At 45.9% G+C, this 21,158-nt stretch overlaps 1 long non-coding RNA gene across 1 annotated transcript; it reads right to left on the bottom strand.

Annotated features, from left to right (window-relative positions):
- Nucleotides 1-14,064: 14,064 nt before the first annotated feature.
- On the bottom strand, nucleotides 14,065-20,905 carry LOC138745770 (uncharacterized). The gene is made up of 2 exons (XR_011346498.1): nucleotides 20,240-20,905; nucleotides 14,065-16,617 (listed from the first exon to the last, which is right to left on the bottom strand). It is a non-coding gene; the product is annotated as an uncharacterized lncRNA (long non-coding RNA).
- Nucleotides 20,906-21,158: the final 253 nt, after the last annotated feature.

The raw sequence follows: 21,158 nt of genomic DNA, 5'->3' as shown, positions 1-21,158 counted from the left end.
CAGGGTCTTTCTACTTCTATACATGACCTGAAACAGAAGGGATTATTAGCCCAAACTCCACCCCTGGAATTTCCTATCCATTCTATTAAACCTGGTGATTGGGTTTATGTCAAAGCATGGCAAGATAACCAACTGAAACCTGCCTGGGATAGTCCCTACTGTGTCCTTTTGATTTCTGACGCTGCCGTGCGAACAAGAGAAAAAGGCTGGACCCACATCCAACGGATTAAACCAGCTACCAAACCACAGGATCAAGACACTCAAACTCAACCCTCCACCTGGCGTGCAGTGCCTCATCCATCTGACCTGAAACTTACACTACGCCGTGAAAAAGTGCTGTAATGTTGTTTTTATTCTTTATTGTATTGTTTAATTGTTGCTTCTCCATTTCTGGGACATCACTTAATTACTCACAATGTATTAAGTCCTCCTGGAATAGGGGCAGCAGAGGTCACAATTTTTTTCCTTTAGAGTTTAGACAAGGTGTAGATTTAGTTTTTAGCCATAGTAAGATATGTTTTAATAAGGGATTCCAATACGGACCAGGGGACCAGAACAGCTGTAGAGACCATCACTTAACTTCCCACATAGATATTAAAGGTAATAGTTCTAAACCTGTAGCACAAAGAGAGCGATATGACACAGACACACTGAATGTTAGTAACCAATGCACCTGTCAGAGAGAGAGAGAGAAGACGTTTGCTAATGTACACAGACAGGCTTCGACTCACAACTTCAATTCTACTCAGACTGTTACACACATCTCTAATCGTAATGCACAATCCTCCCCAGACTGGTCTTTTCTCAAACATCCTTTGGGTTCCGCCGGCATTTACAATCCTTACTACTGCATCGTTAAGGGAAGTTCCAGTTATAAACGGCAACAGCGGCTACAGATCGCTAACGCTCCTTGCCACCTGAAACATCTAATCAGACTCCATGCAGCCTTGGGCATTATCATCCAACACAACACAATGACCCTGAGGTTACGGGCTGAAGATAAACGACGTTTAGCAGACACACTTCAACAACACCGCCTGCCTCTCGATTACAGCTTCGCTGCTGAACGCAGCACTTGTGAAAGACTCCTTAAAGACACTACTCACAATGGGCTGGCGGTTAAGAACACTTCTTCAGGACGTCAAAAAATTTCCCATGCCCAGGGACAGACTTTGCCACCTCGGTCCTCTGCAGGATCGACTGGACTTTTCACAGGTTACTGGAATCTGATACTCGCAACCCTTTTAACAGCTGGACTCATTACTCTCACCATCTTACTGCTTCCCTACATACAGACTGGTACACATCGTTTAACTCATCAACCCTTTCGTCAGAACACTTACACCCAAAGGATGTACAATTCCCAACATCTTTCTGAGGACATAGAAACTGCTATCCGTTTATTGACCAGCTGGGAAAACCGACAAGTTCCACTTTACCGCATCAGTAATATTGATCTAAAAGAAAACGGAGGATTGTGAGAGACCAGTAACACTGAGATCAGTAACACTGATCATTGTGTGAGATCAGTATTACTGATCTAAAAGAAAAGTGAGGATTGTGAGAGATGAGAAAAACTGACATTGCAATATGAACATGAAGAAATGAAGAAAATAAAATTGATACATAAGTAAATGAATGAAGTCAGTGCAAACAACATGAGACATGGATATTAGAAGGCAGGAAGCTGACACTGTCTGAGTAAGATAAGAATCTCCTACACCAGCAAGTTCACTGAATGAAGGAGAGAAGGACAGACAATTGAGAATAGAAGTAGAGTTAGTCTGAACGAGATAAGGGTCGCCAAGCCCCAGATAGAATTAGCAAGGCTTGCATAAATAATTAGAAGACCTTAGACAGTATTAGCAAGTTATACATCTATAATTAGTAAGCCATACAACAGATTTTTCAAGTATGCGTATTTAACTAGTAAACCCTAGACAAGATTAACGAACCCTGCAGATGAAGGGACTGAAGCCCTGGGAGTCGGGAAGGTGTGAATGGGGACAAGGGCTATGATGTGAATAAGTACAATGGGACTAATGGCATAAGAAGACACCGACAGGATACCCCCTGGTCCTCCAAGTATACTGAAACTGCATGTAGGCAGGAAGGATTGCCTCTGCCAAACCCATCCAGGGGGAAGAAGAATGGAAGGGGGAGGGTATTCTGATACTGAAATTTACTGTATAAAAGTTGGGTGATCCCCAGTGTATGTGTGTATTTCCAGGGTAAGGAGAAGCACCCAACTTTGCATTGTTGTTGTAATAAATGTTCTTTGTTCTCAATATTTGTCTCGAGCAATTTCTTTAAAGGTACTTCTATTTCTAACAGGACCTACTCTGGATTTCACCAATCTTTTCCTCTTGACATATCTATAAAAGCTTTTGCAGTTGGTTTTTATGTTTGCCGCAAGCTTACTCTCGTAATTTATTTTTACCCTCTTGATTAATCCCTTTGTCCTCCTTTGCTGCATCTTGAACTCTTCCCAGTCTTCGGATTTGGTACTTTTTTGGCCAATTGATATGCTCTCTCTTTGGACCTAATGCTGTCTCTAATTTCCCTTGTTATAAACGGTTGAGTCACCTTTTTTGGTTTATTTTTATGCCAAACCGGTATAAACGATTTCTGCAATTCTTCCATTAGATCTGTGAATGCTTTCCATTGTCTATCCACCGTCAACCCCCCCGCCCCCCATAAACACCACCCAATCAATCTTACTCAACTCCCATCACATACCATCATAATTCCCTTTATTTAAATTCAGGACCTTAGTCTCGGTTTTAATTTCTTCACTCTCCATGTCGAGTGTGAATTCGATCATATTGTGATCGCTCCTACCCAAAGGACCTCGTACAACAAGATTGCTGATTAGCCCCTTTTCATTGCATAATACCCAGTCTAAAATGGCCTGCTCCTGAGCTGGTTCCTCGACATATTGGTCGAGATAACCGTCCCGTAAACATTCAAGGAACTCCTCCTCCTCAGTATTTTTACAAATTTGGCTTGTCCAATCAATATGTAAATTAAAGTCTCCGACAGCTGTTCTCTTATCTAATTTCTCTTTTTATGCCTTCCCTCACCTCTACATTACTATTTGGAGGCCTATATACCACCCCCACTAACGTTTTCCGCCCCTTGCTATTCCTCAGTTCTACCCATATAGATTTGGTATCTTCCGAGTTAATATCCTTTCTGTCAATCGTGTCGGTCCCTTCTCTCACCATCAATGCTACCCCACCCCCTTTTCTTTCTTGCCAATCCCTCCTAAATATCGTATACCCTGGGATGTTAAGTTTCCAGGCTTGCCCACCTTGCAGCCATATTTCTGTAATCCCAATCAAATCATATTTGTTTGTCTCAATGTCCACAGCCAATCCATCTACCTTGTTCCGAATGCTTCTTGCATTAAGATATAAAGCCTTCAAATGTGCTTTTTTTACCTTCCCTGCTCTTTCTGATTTTTTTTACTTTCGCTGCCCAACCTAACTTTTCCTATTTTATCTTTCCTGTCCTTTGCCCTATCATACAGGTTCCCATCCCCCTGCCAAATTAGTTTAAACCGCATCCGACGGCTGTACCAAACCTAGCTGCCAATATATTGACCCCTTTTGGGTCTAGGTGTAACCCATCCTTCTTGTAAAGGTCATGACTTCATCAAAAGAGATCCCAATGATCCAAGAAGCCAAAACCCTGTCTTTTACACCAGCCCCTCAGCCACACATTCATTTGTCTTAACCTTCCATTTTTGTCCTCAGTTGCACTTGGCACAGGTAGCAATCCAGAGATTACCACCCTGGCGGTCCTTTTTCTGAGCTTCTATCCCAGCTCTCTGTAATCCTTTTTTAGTACCTCCTCCCTCTTTTTATCTATGTCATTGGTACCCAATGAGGCATATACCAAGACATCAGGCTGCTCACAGTCTCCTTTCAGAATACTCTGGACCCGATTTGAGATATTCCCGTACCCTTGCACCAGGGAGGCAGCACGCCATGCGGGTATACCTATCTGGTTCACAGAATCTCTTGTCTGTACCTCTGACAATGGAGTCCCCAATGACCACTGCATTCCTCCTCACCTTTTATCACCTTGATCCTGAATGTTGAATGTGTATGTTCATGTAATTTCCCCGTCTCTGTCGGTCTCTCCCTCCTAATTAGAAGTGTAGAGGCTTGCCTAACATATCAACCCTGTTGTCCTGTTTCCATCCCCGAAATAAATGTGTGCTTTGTACCTCCGCTTTGGTCTGGTTCTTAATCTGTGGGACCCACACGAATGTGACAACAATGGAAGAGGGGAAGCAAAGTATGTCAAAATGTGTTATTGCCTATGAACAGAGGCAATAGAATATTAAATTTATGTTATGACAGAGTATAAGATACTTTGAAGATGCTACATTGAAGAAATTCTTCAAACAATTAAACACAAATACGGAGAGGCAAGTGGGACCTTCTTCTGTTTTCTCCCGCTTAGATCATTCTTAAGGGAAAGATAGGGACCAACATTGACTCCACCTAAAATTAGTGAAATGGAACAAAGAGTTGGATGGGAAATACACCCAAAGTTATCAATGAAATGTACGATGCTCTCCAGAGAGAAAATCCAAAACCAGGATAGCAGACGTCAGGCGAAAGATGGGAGTCGGGCTTGGATGTAACGATTTCAGAAAAAAGCTGTTCAGAGTGGTGTGAAGATTGAAATATACAAATTCAAGAAGAAAAAGGGTCAGGATTGTGTCAAGAGTGTTACAAATATGATTAATGCCAGATATAAAAATAAAAATCTCCACATCAATTCTGCTATACTACATATAAATTAAGTGGACTTATCGCCAATTATTCCGAGAAATGTTTTCAATGTAATCAGGTGATTGAGACTTTTCTTTCCATTCGGTTTGGACCTGTGTAAAAGTGGAAGGATTTCAGTCTATTATTAGGACAAATTATGAAGATTAAAATACAAAAGAATGTGAGAATATTTGTGCTTGGTCAGAGATATGAAGCAGATACAAAACTGAAGTTGAATAAATATCAAAAACATTTTCTGAGTCCAGCCATAACTGCAGTGAAGAAATGTGCAGCATGAACGTGGAGAGCAGAGAGTTGTGTAACGAGAGATGGGACATTGAAATGAAAACTGTGTCACCATGTAACCATATAACCATTTACAGAGCAGAAACAGGCCATGTCGGCCTTTTGAGACTGCACCGGTTCACTAGAACAACTCCACTAGCTCAATCCTCCCGATTTCCGTCAATATCCCTCCAACCCCCTCACCTCCATTTACACATCCAACCTTCTCTTAAATGACAGAAGGGACCCTGCCGCAACTATCTCATTCGGAAGATCATTCCATTCTGCCTCCACTCTCTGAGTGAAGAAGCATCCTCTAAAATTTCTCCAGAAGTTTTGCCTCCTTACCATTAACTCATGGCCTCTTGTTCCAACCTTCCCTTCCCTCACGGGAAAGTGTCTGTCTATGTCTCGTCTATCTATTCCTTTCATAATTTTAAATAGCTATATTGTCCCCTCTCATTCGTCTACGTCCCAATGAATAAAGTCCCAGTCTCTTTAATCTCTCCCTGTAATCCAGATGCTGTAAGCCAGGCAACATTCTTATAAATCTCTGCACCTTCTCCACCTTATCTATATTCTTCCTATAATTTGGAGACCAGAACGGAACACAATTCTCCAAACATGGCCTCACCAATGCCTTAAACAGCTGCACTCTAGCCTATGCTATGATTTATGAAGGCCAGCATGTCATATGCCTTCTTAACCACCCTGTCTACCTGGGAACCCACCTTCAGTGAACTCTGTACCATAACTCCAAGATCCCTCTGTTCCTCTTCATTCCTCTACCCCCTCCCCTTAACTGCATATGTTCTATTTGTATTTTTTTTTCCGGAATGCAGCACCTCACACTTGTCAACATTAAATTCCATCTGCAATCTTTTCCAAACAAACCAAATCCTTTATTCCAAGAAAATCTACCTCACTGTCCACCACTCCCCCTATTTTCGTATCGTCCGCATATTTGCTTACCCAGTTAACCACACCCTCCTCTAAATCATTAATATTAATGATAAACAACAAGGGACCCAGCATCGATCCCTGAGGCACTCCACTTGTCACAGGCTTCCAACATGACATATAGTTGTCCACCATGACTCTCTGCTATCTTTCTCCCAGCCACTTCTGAACCCATCTCACTATTTATTAATCCCTAGTGACTGAACCTTCCTAACTAACCTTACATGCAGTACCTTATCAAAAGCTTTACTAAAATTTAAATAGATCTCGTCAACCGCCCTACCTTCATGCACTTTTCTTATTACCTCTTTAAAAAATCAACAAGATTCATCAAACATGATTTACACTTCACTAACCCATGCTGGGTGCCCCTGACCTATCCCTGCCTATCCAGATATTTGTACATACTATCTCGAAGTATACCATCCATAACCATCCCCACTCGGAAGTCAAACTTACTGGCTGATAATTACTTGGCCTACACCTATTGCCTTTTTTGACCAACAGAACTACATTTGCAACCCTCCAATCCCGCAGCACCACACCCTCCTCCAGTGATCTTTGAAAAGTCGCTGTCAGTGCCCCCGCTATTTGTTCCCTGACCTCCCTTAAAGTCCTGGGAAAAATCCCATCAGGACCAGGAGACTTATCCACTTTAATTGACCCAAGAAGCTCCAAACCTCTCACTTTACTAATCCCTATCCTTTCCATAACTAAGCCCTTTGCCTCTCTTATCTTGTATTGCCCAATGTCCGTTTCCCTCGTGAATACAGACGAGAAAAATTTGTTCAATATTTCTCCATCTCATACGGTTCCTTACATAGTTCACCGGTCCCATCATCCAGTGGACCTATTCTATGTTTAACCCTCCATTTACTGTTCACATATCTGAAAAAATCCTGAGGATTCACCTTCGCCTTATTAGCTATGGACACCTCATCCCTTCTTTTTGCCTTTCTAATTTCCCTCTTCAAGTTCTTAAGAGTATGTCAAAATGATCACTGGATCCAAAGTTCTCCCTAACGCTCACCTCTGTCACCTGCCCCATTGCATTCCCAAACAACAGATCGAACACTGCTCCCACTCTAGTTGAAACAGGAAGGACCACTGTGCTAGCCTGAAAGAAAGATATTATCATCTAGAGAACCCTGATGGGCCAAGTTTTATCAGCGACACATTGAGCTGACTAATGGTGGAAATCCTGGAACAATGGCAGTTGTGAAAATCCTGGAACAACAAACCTCTCTCTGCAAACCCTACAAAACTTTCCTGGGTGGCAAAGTTTGGTGAACTTTATACATGTTCAATTCCGTGCACAGTATCAGAATTGCCTACAACCAATGAACTTGGAAGAATGAGAAGTGAGATTGAACTGTGAACCAAATAACTTTTATTAAATTTACACACACATCATACACGTGCACTTAGACTTAGAAGGGGATTAAGGTTAGTTAAGTTAATAGAGATAAGTTAAACTTTGATTCTGTTTTCATGTTTAAAGATAATTAGAAACAACTTATCTTTATATAACTACTCGTCCTGGTGAATGTCTATTGCTGCTGGGTTTTGGGGTCCTTTGGGCTCATAACACCATAGTCTGGCGATGTACATGGATCTCCTTCCCACTCCATCCATTTTGGATCCCCACATGAAGAGGGAAACTGCTCTGGTAATAGCCAGGGCAGAGGTGTGTGGGATGGGCCACGCCTGCATCACACGCAGCAGTACCGAGAACACCTTGCACCTGATGACCAGGTTCTTCCCCATTACTGAGAGGGAATGTCATTCCCACAGACCCAATTTCTGGTGGACCTTTACAATCGGCTCTGACCATTTTTTTGTTGCATGCCTTGGCCCCTCCAAGCCAGATCCCCAACACCTTCAGGTAGTCAGATCTGACTGTGAAGAGGACAGCGGACTGATTTACCAAACTGCATTCCTCGCTTTTGTTCCAGTTTACCCTGGAACATAGATTTGTATACTTCCTGGTCCAGCCACTTACACACTTGTGTACAACTCAGCCGGTCTCCCAGAACTGGGGGGTCTCTGTGCTGCTCCCTGTCTCCTGGAGCTGGGGGTCTCTGCACTGTCCCCATCTTGCAGATCTGGGGGTCTCTACACTGCTCCCTGTCTCCTGATATTGTTGTTTTATTCTCCACCAGTCCCACAGCACAACCCTGACCCCTGGATGGAATGTAGAGGCACAGAGGGATCAGTGACAATATGGGTAGTTTTGCCAGGGTGGGGTCCATCCAGGAGCATGATAACAGCAGGGAACCTGTGGAAGGGGATGGAGGGCATTCGATGGTGCACCAACAGGACACTGCTGAGGGTGCAGATTCCCTCGGGCTCTGGAGGGTAGAAGGCGCAGGTTATTCCAATGGTTTAGGTGAGGCCAGGGTCCAAATTAGAGCTGGCGCAGGTCATCAAGGGTCGACATAACAGGTGCCTGGAACTGTCATGAGGATACTAAGGGCTGGTAGAGGTAGGTAAGGAGGGGGTAGTTGTGTTCCGACGAGGAATTGATGAGTGAGGGGCCACATGGATGGGACTTCGAGACAAGGGGCCTCTGATTGTCCAGGGATGGGGCCTGTAAATAGACCCGCAGACATCCAGCACACAGCATCTTTGACCCACTACCATCAGGAAGGAGATATGGAGGAACAAAATCAGGCTGCCAGACAGGGAAATAACTTCTTCTAACAGGCCGTGAGATTGACAATGCAATGCGAGTTGAATGGGTCCGTGGAATGAAAAGGATGAGAGGGATATGGACTGTTTGCAAGCAGCTTGGCCATCAGAAAAGAAGGGCCAAAAGGATGGTTTCGTTGTCTATCTTGTCCACACTTTTGAGTTGAATCCTTAAATAATTCATGACAGGCAGGACTATCATTTTAGATGGAGATTTTAGATTGACACATGCAGCCCGGGAACAGGCCCTTTCAGCCTCTGAGCCACAACCACTCAATTACACCAATGACCTACAAACCCCGGTACGTTTTAAATGGTGGAAGGACCAGGAGCAACTTGTGGAAATGCACGCAGACACAGGAAGAATGTACAACTCCCCAGAGACAGTGTCAAATTTTAACCCGGCTCGCTGGCCCCTTATCAGCGTTTTTCTAACCGCAGCACTAACCTTGCCACTCTCAATGATTCCCAGGGTTCTTCCTTCTACTTTCCATGAGTTGTGATTGCTTCCAATTCCAGTGCCCTTGTTTCCCTGAGACTCTGACCCCTGCCCAGTGACTCTGTTCCTAACGCCACTCCCTGGCCAGATGATCACCAGTCTCTCCTGGCTCTCACCCAAATTTTCTTACCCACTTCCACCAGCTACAACCTCCTCGTCATGGCCCACCCACTCGCCCACAGGGCCAAGGGTAGCAAGGTGGGGGAAGGTCCAGCCTGTAGTCACAAAGCTTGTCGAAGGACAAGTGAGAGCAGGAGTCCTGGGGCAAGAGGTGAAGGGCAGTGTGTACTGTAGCAGCCAGCTACACAGGGTCACAGCCTCCAGGGTGGGGGGAGAGAGAGAACTGGCTCAGATGGGACAGATGTCCCGGTGCCAAGGGTCAGGGAATTTCCCAGCTCGGTGAATGTCTGGGACACTGCCACCGGCAAGGAGACTGGACCACTGCCCTCCCCACATCTCCACCATCTGGGGGTCCCAGGAGCAGCTCAGGTTCCAAGGCCTGTCAGTGGGGGAAGGGGGAGGTTCGGGAATTGGGGAGGGGTAGTTCTGAATGGTGATCGAGAGGATCGGTCCAGTGGGAGGACAGACATGACAGACATGAGCGCTGGGGCTTCAGGACAGATCCCGTGGGGAGGCAGGAGCTTTGGGGACCAGCCGGTGGTCGACAATGGCTTTGGAAATGGAACTGGTGGGGGTCAGGGGCTTTGGGGAGAGACCAGTGGGTTTGTGGGAGGACCTGTCGGGCAAAAGAATTAGTGACAGACCAAGTTGGGAATGGCATTGGGGATTGGAGATGGGATGTTGATGGACCCGGCGGGGATGCGTTTGGGAATGGATCCGGTGGGGGATGGTATTTGGATGGATCAGGTGGGGGACGGTATTGGGGTTGGACCCAGTGGGGGACAAGATTGGGGATGGACCCAGCGGGGGGTGGGATTGGGGATGGACTCGGAGGGAGACGGGATTTTGGATGGACCTGGCGTGCACAGAATTGGGGATGGACCCGGCGGGGGACGGTATTGGGGACAGATTCAGCGGGGGACGGTTTTGGGGTTGGACCCAGCAGGGGACGGGATTGTGGATGGACCCGGCAGGGGATGATATTGAGGATGGACCTGGCGGGGTCAGTTTTGGAGATAGACATGCTGGGGGATGGACCCGGCAGGGGACTGCCCATTGACTCCGTCTTCAATGCCTCACACCGGCCGCATGATCACCGTTCTCTTTCCCAGGTCTCACCCAAACTTTCTTACCCCAATTCCACCACCTACAAACCCTTGTCATGTCCCACCCACTCACCCACAGGGCCAAGGGTAACTAAGAGGGGGAAGTTCCTGGCTGTGGGCACACAGCTCGTTGAAGGACGAGTGGGAGCAGGAGTCCTGGGGAAGAGGTGAAAGGGAGTGTGTACTGTAGCAGCTAGCTGAACTGGGCCACATTCTCCAGGATGGTGGGGGGAGAGAGAGAGAGAGAGAGAGGACTGGCTCAGATGGGATAGATATCTGTGTGCCAAGGGTCAGGGGATTCCCCAGCTTTGTGAAGGTATGGGACACTGTCAACGGGAAGGAGATGGACCACTGCCCTCCCCACATCTCCACTGTCTAGGGGTACTAGGAGCAGCTCAGATACCAAGGCCTGTGGGTGGGGGAAGGGGAAGGTTAAAGAACTTTGGTGGGGTAGTTGTGATGGGTAATCGATTGGAGAGGGTCCCAGTGAGGGAACTGGTCTGGCGGGAGGACAGACCTGATGTTGGGCCTTTGGATACAGGCGAATTGGCGTGGGGGACGGGGACAGGGACTTTTGGCTGGGCATGTTGTGGGACAGGGGCTTGTTGAAAGCCCTGGTGGGAGATAGGAGCTCTGGAGACGGTCCAAGCAATGGGTGGAGCTTTGGGGATGGGCCCAGTGGGGAATAGGGGCTTTGTTGACAGGCCTGACAGTATTTTGGGGATGATCTCAGCAGGGGGAGGGGTTTGGGGACAGGCCTGGTGGGAGATGAGGGCTTTGGGGAAGGGCCAGGTGGGTGACAGGAGACAGTATTAGGGAAGGACCCAGAGGACAAAACCACCCCTGGAGCTCTGGTTCACCTCGGGTCACTCACCCTGGCCCACGGACGTGCTTTGATCTGCGGGAAGCTGAATTCGTTGCAGTTTGGGTTCATCTCCCGGATCTGCTCCCTGGATGAGGTCCGCAACACCTGTTGGGACAGAAACCACCTTCACTACTGGCTCGGGGTGGGGGGAGCAGGAGGGTGACAAAGGGAGGGAATGCAGTGTATGTGTACCAGGTCATGGACATGGGACGAGCCCTAGAACTGGGGTGGTGGTGAAGGCTGAAACCTTAGGGGCATTTAAGAGGCTCTGAGTCACGTGGATGAAAGAAAAATGGAGGGTTATGAGGGAGGAAGGGGTTAGTTATTTTTATTTTGGTATGAATACATCGGTCGGCACAACATCGCGGGCTGAAGTGCTTGTACTGTGCTCTCATGTTCTATGTTAAACGTGTCCTGTCAGTCTTTCAGCAAGCGGATATGTCGGGGAGGGACCGCTGCCGACTGGCACATTCCAGGCTGCAGGAGTCATGCTGAGGGATGCACGGAGGCTTGGCGCAGCCAACACTAAGGCACTATGGGGATGGATCATAATCCTTCCATAACCGTGCACTGAGAGGCTGAGACCAAAGGGAACTCCTCCAACAGCAGAGGGGGGCAGTAGTCACACGGTATCAAAGTGGTGGCAATGAAGGTAAACAGAGACGTATGCAGCAATGTGTAGTGAAGGGAATATCTGGATACAACAGGAGGAGGAGAAAAGACTTGGAATGGTCTTCCTCTTTGGAAATAATTTGTAAATAAAGTCAATTTTGCGGGGTTGGGGGGAGGGGAAGAGAAAAGCCCTACTCAGTCAACTTTGCTTCATGAGATACATTCTCTGATCCAGAAAATCTATTCTGCACCCGCTCCAGAGTACAAGATCAAATTTATTACCCTTGGATAGCACAAGTACGACCTGATAAAACAGAGTTCTTGGGATAAACATACGCAAACACACAACCAAGCCCTCACACAACAGACAAATGATACATGTGCAGCACGTCCAGAAAAATTACTCGATATTGTTGAATAAATAGCAGAGTCGAGGAGTATTTGTATGAGCAGCTCATCAATCGTTCCACGTTCTCCCTGCCTGGAGGAAGAGGCTGTTCCTGGGCCTGGTGGTACAGGCTCTGAAATTCCTGGATCTCTTTCCCAACGGGAATAGCTGGATGATGCTGTTGGCCGGGTGAAGGGGTCCTCGATGATTTTGTCAATGATCATAGTGGATCACATTGATATTTGGGGTGGTGGGGAGCAGGAGGGTGTCCCCAGTGTTGCTCTAGGCCTCTTTAGGTCCAGTGGATTGACCTCTGATCATTTTAAAAAAATATTATTTATAAATAAAATCCACAAAGAATTCACACAATTAATAATAACACAAATCAAATATAAATACACTTGTCATAGTTAAAAGAAAGAATAAAGAAATCCACCCCCCCATTAAACCACCCCATCTCCCCTCCATCCCCTTGCCTAAAGAAAAAGAAGAAAAATGAGGACAAGGGACCCCCAAAAGGAGAACCAATTACTTTAACGTTCCTTTTCAAAAACTGAGGCCTTAAGGAGAAAGGGAATGTTAGAGCCACCCTTTGTAAATAATGGGTCCATATTCTTCCACAATATATGGTTGAGGCGGCCTGCTCACCAGGACGAAAGCCAGTACACAAGATGGACGACGAACGCGGTGACTACATAGATCGTGTGGCAACCAATCATCTTCGTCCCAGGTGACATCCCGCACAGTGGGAAGCAATGAGCAATGGCGTGAACACCCACCAATCCGAGGCTGGCTTTGCCGTCTCGAAAGACCTGTCATCAGTAGCGGGAGAGTATATAAGCAGAGCTGCCAGTTCAACGAACCAGTCTTCGACTTCGACTTCACGAGTGTGTATCATTCATTCCACACATCATGGTGAGTGTGCTGGATATCGGTGTGAAGGAAGAGACTTTCACCATTGACCACCTCAAACCAGCACATCTGGACATTAGCAAACTCAGCCCCCACGACCCAGATATAGGCGACCGAAAGCAGCGAACAGCGCTGGTTCTAGGGAGGTGGGGCATCATGCTAACTGGGATGCCACACTGTACACAAGATGGCCGACGAATGTGGCAACTGTTCAGAGTCCACGGGGACCAACAACTTTCATACCAGGGGACAACGCGCACGGCAGGAATCCACAAAGAAGGGAACACCGAACAATTGGAGGCCGGCATGGATGTGACATCACTCCAGTCGACAGCAGCAGGGAGAGAATAGAAGCAGAGCTGCGAGTGTGATAAAGGAGTCTTTGACTTTGATTTTTTGGGCGTGTGTCCGCCTTTCCACCCATCACAGTAGCGCGCATGCTCCAATTTCACATCGAGTGGTCTTGCTCATCTTACATCGGGAGTCACGTGTACAGCTTCCTTACCTGAAGCATGAGAAGTGCACAAAGATCGTCAGATTTGTTTCTGGGGTGTTTTAAGCAGGTGATAGAAGGAAAGTTTGAATGTGGATCTCTTGGTCGTTGGTAAAAAGGGAGATGACCTTACAACATTATGAGAGGACACAGCAGCACGGATCGAGAGAGGATAATGCAAAGGAGCCGAACACCAAGTGTCACAATTTCCCAATAACCGATCAGCTGCTTAGACTTTAAGAAATGTCTTCAATGAAAATGTAATATCCTTGGAATTCTTTCCGCTTTTGAAGGTGCATTTGAAATTGGGATCCATGTGTCAGAAATAAAACTTCTCACACATGAGTCTCTTTAAAACTGATGACACGACAAGCTTTATTTACAAGTCTGCAGAGTTGGACTCAACTGGCTTCTCACCAGTTAAGGCCCGATACATACAGTGCATTGATTTTTATACCCTTGTTGTTTGCCCTTCCCCTTCTTATTAATACTGTTTTAATTGGTTAGTATTGCAAAAGCATTCTAAGTACAACTGCATTTTTAATTATCACGTTCGTTACGTACGCTGTGAACTCTACATACACTAAATTCTGTTTCTCACCCTTCTTATCAATCTTTTGTCTCCTGCATGTCTCTCACTATGACCATGAAAAGATATGTTTAAAAAAACATATCCAGCTGAACTTTTTGTCCTTGGCTGCTAGTAAGCTCCCTGTCCGTTCTGGCTTCCCTTTTTATGATTAATCATCACATTTTAACTTAAGCCATTTTAACCTAAATTCTCTATCTCTAACAATCCACCCCTTTCTCTCTTTAAAATGTGTGTATTATATATATATATATATATATGAATGGGGATTTTAACTCTGGGAAGAGAAACGTCTCATGATAAATTAATTTCGTGCTGAAGTAAAATTCTAACGGGGTCTCCCAGTTCCCCTGGTTGCATAGCCTGTTGGACCATGGAAATCACCAGGCTGCGTAGACAGGGAATAATACAGGGCAAAACAAGTAGGAGGAATAAAATACCTCCGATGACCCACAATAAGGTACGCCACCAGGTTCCTCCAAACCATTTGTCCATCCAATTTAATTTTGCAAAAGGATGTCAGGTCTGAACCAGTACATGGGACAAAGTACGAATATTATCAGCGATTTTTCGAATGGCTTTTCCATTATCAACAATCTGTAAGCAGCAGTTAGTCAAATTAAGCTTTCCACATACACCTCCTTCTGTGGCTAGGAGATAGTCTAGGGCCAGACGGTTCTGATATATAGCAGAGCGCATTTGACCTTGCTGGGATGCAAGTAATTGCAGGGCTAGAGCTGTTTGATTTGTAACAATTTCAAGGACTGCTTGCAAGCGAATAATGCAATTTAACATATAAATAGGAGTACGATAACCCCAGGATCCATCTTGAGCCCATGTAGCGGGACCATAATATTGAATTATGCATTCTGGAGGCCAATCATCTCCCCATTGTCCCAAATGTACCGTGCTAGAGCGGGGCTGACGGTGTAATGTATCAAAAATCTTCACTCCTAATTTATGACTGTGATCGTGGGGTAGGAGGAAAAATTCTGGGCGGATTATTCCTAGGAAACAAGTTCCACTCCACTGTAAGGGGAGACGAGTATAAGCTTTATTACCACATACCCAGAATAATCCATTTGGGGATACTCCATATCCCCGTTCCCAAACTCTTTTAAGAGTGGGGTTTGATTGGTATGGTCCTGTGATGGTGGAACTGGTACAATTCCAAAGCTGAATATTGCTATTAGACAGGGGTAGGCAATTAGTTTTAAAAACAGTGGATAAGAACCAAGTCAGGGGTTTAGGAAACCAAGTGAAATTACCAGGCAAAATGCGAATCCATACAGCCTTGCAGGGACTTTTTCCTACTGGGTATTTGCCGGTTCATGAGAGACAATAAAAACCAGAGGGGACGTTAGAGAGAGACCAAGTTTCTCTTGATCTCGTTCGGTTAGTTGTCCAAATTCGGGAAATCATGGTCAATGAATTGAGGGACTCCCCCCACCAAGGCTATTGTTCTGACATCCGTGGACCCCCGCAGACCCAACAATTGGTTACATTAAAAGTTCCTGCAATTCTAGTTGCAAGATCAACAAAAAGGTTATCTCCCCCAACTGCGTGACCGAAACTTTCATGGTTATTTGGATGGACTCGAACTAAGTCCGGCTGTCTTAAAGGGGCAGGCACTTTTGAGTGTAGAGTGGAATTTCTTATTGGAACAGTACGCTGGTGTATGCAAAACCAGAGTCCATCAGGGCATGGTGGGCCTGAGTCACCCTTCCAACCGTTAAGAGGGAAAGGAGTGGTATTAGGAATCTGTATATAATGACCCATATTATTTCCTTCTTTTTCCACACAAGGGGTATATGGATGTTGGGTGGTATTTTCTGCCCAGCATTTCTCAGGAACTGAGGTATGGGAAATAAAATTACCCTCCTTTCTTCCCCAAGTGCGGTCCTGAAACAGGACCACTGTGTCTCTGCATTTCTTACATTTCACACCTGATAAAGACATAGGCAAACTAAGAAAAATCAAAGAACATAACAATAACATTGTGAATCAAGTCTTTCTGCGAAATCGCAAGGTAAGAGGTTTTTCTCCAGGAACACAAGTCCAATCTGAGTTAGTATCAGGGTCCTGAGGCGCCTCTACAGGTCCCTTAAATCTGGATGCGTGTGTCCACCCCTTCTCTCTTGTTTGTGCTGCAGCCTCTGTATTTAAGAGAACTTGGTATGGACCTTCCCACTGGGGCTGGAGTTTTTCAGTTTTCCAGGTCTTGATGAGAATCCAGTCTCCTGGTTCCACTTTGTGTAAAAAAAAGGTCTAGAGGCGGTGTTTGTGCCAATAGTCCTCTCTTTCGTAAATCTGTAAGAGAGCGTGACAGTGCCTGTAAATAGTTCCTATCAAATATATCCCCTTCCCCCAAGGTGAGACACCCCTCAACTGTACTCCAGAAGGGAAGCCCAAACATCATTTCATAAGGGGACAACCCTACATCTTTTCGTGGGGCAGTACGAATTCTCAATAAAGCCAGGGGCAGACACTTTATCCAAGGCATTTTAGTTTCCACCATTAATTTTGTCAATTGCATTTTTAGGGTTCCATTCATACGTTCAACCCTCCCTGAGCTTTGTGGATGCCAAGGGGTATGCAATTTCCAAGAGACCTGTAATGCATTACAAAACAATTGCTGGATTTTTGAACAAAAATGTGGACCCCTGTCTGAGTCTATAGAATCCATTATACCATATCTGGGGATTATCTGCTCTAGGAGGAGGCGAGCTACTGTAGAGGCTGTAGCATTTACTGTTGGGAAGGCTTCCACCCATCGGGTAAAGTGATCTATTACCACCAACAGATACTTCCATCTTTGGACTTGAGGTAATTCTGTGAAGTCGATCTGGATACTTTGAAAAGGGCGTATGGCTAATGGTTGACCTCCCATGGTCCCTGTCCTCATTGTCTTCTTATTAATTTTTGTGCATAGGTGACAGTTCTGCACCTCCTGTTGGGCCAAGGTGTAGATTCCCTTACACACATATTCTCGAAGCACTGTGTCACATAAGGCTTGGGTGCCCCAGTGGCTCTGATGATGCAGGTGTTTTAAAATATTGCGAGTTATTTCTTTATTTAGAACCATTCTTCCATCTGGTGTCTTCCATGTTCCATCAGGCAGCTGGTTGCGCCCAGCTGAGCCATGTCCTTTTCTTCCTTAGCAGTGAAAATGGGAGCCTTCTTTATGTCTTGTCTTATTGGGATTAAGGTCAGCAAACGGACTTCTTGTTGCATGGCTGCCCTTTTGGCTTCTTCATCAGCCAGTCTGTTTCCAATTGCTGTCGGGGTATCTCCCCTCTGATGGCTTGGTATGTAGACCACTGCTATTTCCTGGGGTAATGTCAAGGCTTCTAAAGTTAGAGTAATCATCTGTTCGTGTGCCAATTCCTTTCCTCTTGATGTAATTAGACCACGCTCCTTCCAGATCTTACCAAAGGTATGCACTACCCCGTATGCGTATTTGGAATCAGTGTAAATCGTTCCAGTTTTCTCTGCCAGTATTCTGAGGGCTCTCTGCAAGGCATATAGTTCACAGGATTGTGCTGACCAGCTTCCGGGTAGTCTCGTGGATTCTACTACTTTCCAAGTATTTCCTTCTATTATAGCATATCCACTTCTTCTCATTCCGTCAACACATCTGGCGGAGCCGTCAATGTAGAATTCATATCCTTCTCCCAGCGGAGTATCACAAAGGTCTTCTCGGGTCTTGGTCTGAAGATCTGTCAACTCGACACAGTCGTGCTCCACCTCTCTCTCTGTTTCACTGCTGTATAAAAACTGAGCTGGGTTGCAGCTATTAATCTTTGCAAACTGTAGATCTTCTCCGACCATTAAAATGGTTTCATACTTTAATATGCGAGAATCAGTCAGCCATCGATGGGCAGTTTGTGTTAATAAAACACTCACAGAATGGGAGGTGTACACAGTCATCTTTCCTCCAAAAGGTTCAGTCCCGATTGGCACAGTTATTACACTACTTCGTTCCGCTCCTGTGTCCACCATAAACACCACCTCTTCTCCCTTGGGACCAATTTTTAGTTTTACCAGGGGTTCCCTCTTATACTTGGTCCCCAACATTTGGAACCCCTGACCCCCCTAATCTTCTTCCATAAGTTCGAGGGCACGCAATTCCCTCTTGTATCGGGGGCATTCCCTCTTAAAGTGTCCTTCCTCATTGCAGTAATAGCACTTAACGAACCTCCGGGGTCTTCCCTCTCTTGGATATCTTGGATTGTTTAGAGGAAGTTTTTGTTTTCTTTCCCCTCTGGATTCAGCATTCATCTGTCGGATAGTCTGTACCATAACCTTTGTCGCCCTCTTTTGATCTTCTTCTTCTCTCTGCACATATACTTTTTGCGCCTTTTTTAACAGGTCGCTTAGGGGTTTTTCGCTCCAGTCCTCCTCCTTTTCTAGTTTCTTTCTAATGTCCTGCCATGATTTGGAAACAAATTCAATTCGAATAAGCTGTTCACCCATTGGTGTACTAGGGTCCACGCCCGCATACTGTTGGACATTCTTTCTCACCCTCTCCAAGAAATCAGTAGGGGACTCGTCTTTCCCCTGGTGGTTCCCAAATGCCTTGGTGAAATTGTGACCCTTTGGCACAGCCTCCCGTATCCCTTTAATTGTCCACTCTCTATATTGTCTCATACTTGCCAATCCCTCGGGTGTTCGTTTGTCCCACCTGGGTTCATTTAAGGGATATTTTTGTTCATGGGGTCTGGGGTCCCCAGGTTGTTCATATTCCCACATGAGGAGGGCAGCCCGTCGAATCATCTGCCTCTCCTGGGGTGAGAATAATGTTCCCATTATTGCCTGCATCTCTTCCCACGTATATGTGTTTGGTCCCAGGAATTGGTCGAGCTGTTCAGCCAGTCCTATAGGATCTTCCAATAACTTTTTCATTTCTTTCTTAAATCCCCGCACCTCTGTACTAGTTAGGGGAACATTCACATATCCCGTTCCCCCTCCCGGTCCTCCCATAGGAACTTCCCTCAGGGGATTTAGGCTTACTGAAAACTTTGATGGTCCTGGACCAGTCTGGGATCTTGTCCAGGGTCAGTTTACCGGTGGAAGTTTAGGGTCCGACTCCCTTAATTCATCCTTTTTTTCCCGGCCCCTTTCGGGGCAATCAGATTCATCACCTTTCCCCTCCGGTAATGAGCTTTCCTCATGCGCAGTAGGCACCGGGGGAATATAAGGAGGGGGAAGGTTGTCCAGAGGTTCCCACTTCTTTTCTCCCGCTACCCTCAATTTAAAACATTTTGTTAAGGATCCTGGCCAGGGAACCCAACAAAATGCATACGCTGACTCTTCTTGATTCACCTTTGGTCTCGAATTTACATATATGTTTAATGCTTGTCTAACCCAATCCTCATCAGATCCAAATTTCGGCCACCAGACCGAGGAACCTTTAATAGGTTGTTTCGACCAAAGGAGACAATATTGGACCATCTTTTTCTTGTTTTTATCTCGATATCTTTTACTATCCCAATTTTCAAACATTCTCCCCAAAGGGCTGTCAAGGGGAACTCCCAGGAATTGTCCTGAATTTTCAGACGAGCCCTTAGATTTTGATCCTCCCATTTTCCCACCTAGATCTGTTTATCGTTGCTGAGGACCCTCTCGTTCTGGACCCTACTCCCTTCTTCTCAGACGCCTCGTCGGAGGTACTGTCCCTCCTTCGGTTACCGCTGAGGTTTCCCTGGGGTTGACCCCTCGCTTCTCGGCACTTCGTCGGAGGTGCTGTCCCTCCTTCGGTTACCGCCGAGGTTTCCCTGGGGTCTATCCTAGAGTCCCACGACAGGGTCCTCACGCCACGACAAAAGCTCTATACCTGATCTATTACGTTAGGTTTTTTTTTATCCAAACAGGTGTATCCCGTTACACCTGTTACCCAATCCCCACACCACAATCGTAAGTCGTCACTTACCGGTGTCTTCCCGGGGATTGAACCGTCACCCTTCTCCTCTCCGTCTTGTCGTGTCACCTTGTCCGGATACCACTCGCTCAAGCCGCCCGAAGCGACGAGCAAGGGACTAGGAGCCGCTGAACTCAGCGGGGTGCACCGCCTCCAATGTCCCTCTTCTCGCCTCCCCTCACGGCCGGAGTGTAGATCCCGGACGAGCCCCCATTTGTCAGAAATAAAACTTCTCACACATGAGTCTCTTTAAAACTGATGACACGACAGGCTTTATTTACAAGTCTGCAGAGTTGGACTCAACTGGTTTCTCACCAGTTAAGCCCCGATACATACAGTGCATTGATTTTTATACCCTTATTGTTTGCCCTTCCCCTTCTTATTAATACTGTTTTAATTGGTTAGTATTGCAAAAGCATTCTGAGTATAACTGCATTTTTAATTATCACGTTCGTTACGTACGCTGCGAACTCTACATACACTAAATTCTGTTTCTCACCCTTCTTATCAATCTTTTGTCTCCTGCATGTCTCTCACTATGACCATGAAAAGATATGTTTTAAAAAAACATATCCAGCTGAACCTTTTGTCCTTGGCTGCTAGTAAGCTCCCTGTCCATTCTGGCTTCCCTTTTTATGATTAATCATCACATTTTAACTTAAGCCATTTTAACCTAAATTCTCTATATATAACACCTTTTGTCAGTGAGGTGGGCTCTGCGGTCTTCTTCAAAGGAGGTTGCTGCCCGCCAAACTGTGAGGTGCCAAGATGCACGGTTTGAGGCGATATCAGCCCACTGGCGGTGGTCAATGTGGCAGGCACCAAGAGATTTCTTTAGGCAGTCCTTGTACCTTTTCTTTGGTGCACCTCTGTCACGGTGGCCAGTGGAGAGCTCGCCATATAACACGATCTTGGGAAGGCGATGGTCCTC

Source organism: Narcine bancroftii, chromosome 11, assembly GCF_036971445.1.
Source record: "Narcine bancroftii isolate sNarBan1 chromosome 11, sNarBan1.hap1, whole genome shotgun sequence".
Lineage (NCBI taxonomy): Eukaryota > Metazoa > Chordata > Chondrichthyes > Torpediniformes > Narcinidae > Narcine > Narcine bancroftii.
This window is presented reverse-complemented; position numbering and strand designations above follow the sequence as displayed.